Source organism: Microtus ochrogaster, chromosome 1 (genome assembly GCF_000317375.1).
Source record: "Microtus ochrogaster isolate Prairie Vole_2 chromosome 1, MicOch1.0, whole genome shotgun sequence".
In the NCBI taxonomy this organism is placed as follows: Eukaryota; Metazoa; Chordata; class Mammalia; order Rodentia; family Cricetidae; genus Microtus; species Microtus ochrogaster.
This window is the reverse complement of record NC_022009.1, coordinates 125,922,726-125,927,504: the sequence shown is the minus strand read 5'-3', so window position 1 is coordinate 125,927,504 and position 4,779 is coordinate 125,922,726. Positions and strand designations below refer to the sequence as shown.

The following is a 4,779-nucleotide window of genomic DNA, read 5'->3' as shown; positions in this document are numbered from 1 at the left end:
CCTGCTCAGATATAACCCCAGCCATAAAGTATTTTCCTGTGTGGGTGTGTTTTGGTTTTCTGGATAAAATCTCCATGCTCCCTTTGTTCAAAGAGGGCATTATTTTGGAAATAACTCCGAGTGGCCCTTGCCTGCTGCAGGTCTTTCTCTAGTCTTTGATGTCTTGGCCATACTTGTTTTGGCATTACATGCGCCAAGATGCAGACTCAGTGTGGGATTACAGGGTGACCTGGGAGCACTGCAGACTGGCTTAGTGGTCAAGAGCAAAGATGCTCTTTCAGAAGATCCAGGTCTCAGCACCCACGTGGCAGCCTGCAACATCTGTTGTAACTCAAGTTCCAGGGGACCAGACATCCTCGATTGTCTTCTGCAGGTACCAGACATGAAAGTGGTACTAGACACACATGTAGAAACATAAATAAAATACGCACAAAATATTTTTTTTTTTAGAAAAATTTTAAGAATGTTGCAGGTGAGATGAGAGAAGCAGTGAACCAAGTCACAGAAGGCCTTGTGGGCTCTTCTGAGAGAGTTCATTGGGAAGTCACTGGATGGCCTTGTGTGCCTCCCAAGCCCAGTATTAAAGGCCGGCACCACATTTTCCCATACTCTATTTCTTGAGACAAGGTCTATCACCAAACCCTGAGCTTGCTAGTTTAGTTTATTTGTCTAGCAAGCAAACCCCGTAGGGAATCTCCCTGTCTCCTCACTGGAGCTGAAATTATAGGCACACACACTGCTGCAGCAGGTGTTTCTTTATGGAAGTGTGTTGTGAAAATTAACTCACACCCTCCTGTTTGCACAACACCAAGCAAGCTATCCCTCCAGCCTTGGAAATGTGTTGATTCTATAAAGTGAGTTTGTTTGGTTTTTAAGATTACAGAATTCTAGGATGACAAGTTGACCCAATAGGTAAACACACTATGTCTGCCTGCTTGTGTTTATTATTATTATTTAGTTTTATGTGCATGGCTGTTTTGACTACACTTATATCTGTATACCATTTATGTTCCTGATGCCCACAGAGACTAGAAGAAAGCATTAGAAACCCCTGGAATGGGTATTACAGATATTTGTGAGCTGCCATGTAGGTGCTAGGAATCAAACCAAGATCCTCCTCTGTGAGTTCGAGACCAGCCTGGTCTACAAGAGCTAGTTCCAGGACAGGCTCCAAAACCACAGAGAAACCCTGTCTCGAGAAACCACAAAAAAAAAACAAAAAACAAAAAAACCGAGATCCTCTATAAAGCAGTCAGTGAGCATTAACCATTGGGCTGGGACTTTAGCACATATTACCAAACTGAGCTGAGATCCTAGATGCACATTTTAACTTACACATTAATTTGAATATAAACTAAGTAATTAACAAGCACCTATACTACATATTCATATTATGCAAGATTACATAAATGTTAACTTTGCAAAAATGTAGCTATATTATTCATTCAATACCTACTATTTTCACACATACCACCCTCAAAAAAATAAAGAACGCTTTATGCTTTTGCATGTCATTTTAGCACAGGGACCACGCTAATCTCTATATCGTTCCAATTTTAGTATATGTGCTCTCCCTTCGTATGAACTGCTTCATGCATCCAGGCAAGTGCACTACCACTGAGCAGCAACTCCAGGCCTAAAGGACCTTCTTCTTATCCTAATGTGCCCATCCTCAGTATTTAGTGAAGCTTGAGACTTTTCAGGGCTCTCTTTCTACTTCTGTGATTCACAGTCCTGAGATTCCTAACGACACTAATTAAGGAACTGTGAAAAATTCATAGATGACAAATTTAACAGGAAGCCAAAGCTCCTGAAATCTCTCACTTTTTAATCCTTCTGTGAGGCAGAGGCAGAGATTCACACCTTCTGGACAGAGCTTATACCTGGCTGCTTTTTCGTCTCTGATGGTTTGGGGAGCAAATTGAAAAGAACATAAAGACGATTTCTTTTTTTTTTTTCTTTTTTTCTTTTTTTTTGTATTCCACCCCCAGCCACGGCAGCAGCTGAGCTGTGCCTTAATTGTACCCTTCACCTCGAAGATGTTACAGATGTCTAGAGGTAGTTATTATTGCAACACAGAGAACACTAAGGAAGCATAAATCATGGTGAGATGTTTGAAAAAGCAGAATGTGAATTCAGATATGGTTTGCCATTGCTGACTGTTGTAATTTATGCTTTGTTTTATTTATTGAGTCAGGGTCTGTCTCAATATATAGTGAAAGCTTGCTTGGAACTGTCAAGATTTCTGCCTCAGTTTCCCCTGTGCTGGGATTACAGGTGTGCATGACCACACCAAGATATTGTTATTTTTTTATATATATTCCTCCCCAGGATTCTGAAGATATTTCTAGAACCAATTTTGTGACTATAATAAAATAGAGTAGAAATATAATCATATTTCATTTTAATATTAATTTTATGTTTATGTGCCTGAGTACATGTGTACCACATGCATGCAGAAACTCAGGTTGTCTTTTTACTTTCTTGGTATCTTTTGAAGCACAAAATCAAAATATTTGTCTTGGGGGGGATTATAAATTTCTCATTGTTTTTCACAAAAGATTAAACAACTTTTAATAATAAAACAGGTTTGTTTGGTTTTTTGCTTTGTTTGTTTTTTTCAAAACAGGGTTTCTCTGTAGCTTTAAATCCTGTCCTGAACTAGCTCTTGTAGACCAGGCTGGCCTTGAACTCCCAGAGATCCTCTTGCCTCTCTGCCTCGGGAGTGCTGGGATTAAAGGCATGCGCCACCACCGCCAGGCAACAGTTGTTTAAGTCCCTTGGGAATCCAGCATGGTGACTCACGCCTATGATCCCTGTGTTTTAGAAGCTGAAGCAGAAGTATTGCCATGAATTCAAGGCAGCCAGGGCTATATAATAAACTCTAGGCGGCAGACCAAGACCCCTGAGGAGTGAGACCTTTTTCTCAAAACAAAATTATTGTGGCCAGACAGATGGCTCTGTGATCAAGAGCACCGTCGGCTCTTCCAGAGGACCTGGGTTGGAGTCCCAGCACCCCCATAGTGGCTCTCACACTTTGTAACTCCAGGTCTCTAGGGAATTCAGCGCCCTCTTCTGGCCTCCACAGGCACTGCAGGTGTGTGGTGTGCAGACATCAGGCAGGCAAAACATCCATACATATAAAATAAAGGGAAGAAAACAAATTAATGAAATAAATGAAAAAATTTAAATCCTTGGGGACATGAAAACTAGGTAATGTTTCCTAACTTACACTGAACAGTTTCATAGAATTCTATAGCAAACAGGAAAGTAGTTTAGGAGTACATTCCAAAATAAGAAAAAAAATTGATAATTAAAAGGCAAAGCACTTAATGGGTAGAAAATTAACTTTCATATAGTTGCTATTTAAGAATAAAAAAAAACCTGCGATTTATTTTGACTTTTACACATACCTGTAAGTGCATATAAAGCAGATAGTTAGAGGCTATTACACGAAACACAGCTGAAGGAAAATCTGTCCCACTGAGCTGAGAGGGACAGAAAGGAAACCAGGGTTGATTGCTCGGGTTAATGGGCTGGCGTCCAGAAATGACGAATGGCTACATTAAAGAAGTTATTACCTTTATATGTTGAATGATTGCCGGTGATGTTTCAAATAATAAGTGTGGCTCTTGAAATAAAGCTTCCTGATTAATTCCTCATTCTCTTTGAAATCCTTGGTAGTTAAAACTGACTTCAATATAACTCTGGAACTTTCAAGGAAGTTCATGGGAGCGCACCGAGTTAGCAGTTTATAAATTTTCTTTATTTCACAGAGGAAAACAGGCACAGGAACTGGTTACCTCTTCTGTGGTCGTCCCGATGAAAATCTCCTGGGTTTGTTTCCTCTTTGTAAATACACTCCACCAGACTTACAGGAACGCACAGATACTTAAAGGAGAAACGGTTCCTGGTGGGCAGGGAAGGCTGAAATTTGAGAGGGCTGGAAGGAAAGGTTGGGTCAGTAAGACAAGCAAGAAGAGAAATATGGGGTCAGAAATCTATTCAAGCAGTCTTCTTAAAAGAATTCAGAACTTAAGCAGAATTAAACAGCCTACTTAAGCCTCAGGACCTCACACAGGCCAAGCAGCCCTGTCACTCAGAGACACCCTCCATCCACCTGGGAATTTTTATGTGCTTAAGGAAAGAATTACATTCTCAAACCTCACCTGGGCCTGCAATGGGAGACATGAAGAGATGACAAGAGCATTTGACATAAAGTGATCGTAACAAGATGCCAGGGGCTGAATACTGTAGAGTGCTTGTAACTGTCCTGGATGAGTTGAAGGAAATATTTGACTGGCATCTAGGGAAGCCGTGTGCTGGACACTGTCCATCACTGTGTCAGAATCCCCGAGAAAACAATAGAAGAGGGAGACATGTTTATTTCAGCTCAAAGGCTCAGAGCTCTGTGACTGGCTGGCTCAACTGCTTGTAAGCTTGCAGCAAGGCAAAATGTCCTGTCGGACAGTCGTAGTGGGAGAGGAAGTAGGATATAACCCCCACTTACCTGCCTTCACTTCCACTAGGTAGGTGCTACTTCCTAACTTCCTCCAACTCAGTAGCCCCTTTATAATTTGCAAACTCTTTTTGACCGACAAACTGGGGACTGGGGCTCAGAAGTCTTGGGTGTGTGGTGGTGGGGATTCAAGCTATAGCAACTAACCAAAAACACTAGCGTGCAGCGGATCAGCGAGAGTGCTTCAGTTGTGAACGCTCATCCCCATGAATCATGCTCACAAACAATAAGGACATTTACTATGCTCCCAGACAAGGAAG

The 4,779-nt window shown here is 41.4% G+C and overlaps 1 non-coding gene across 1 annotated transcript; it reads right to left on the bottom strand.

Moving 5' to 3' along the window:
• Positions 1–1,480: 1,480 nt before the first annotated feature.
• LOC113456828 lies at positions 1,481–1,586 on the bottom strand. Its single transcript, XR_003377567.1, has one exon. It is a non-coding gene; the product is annotated as a U6 spliceosomal RNA (small nuclear RNA).
• Between the last annotated feature and the right edge of the window lie 3,193 nt (positions 1,587–4,779).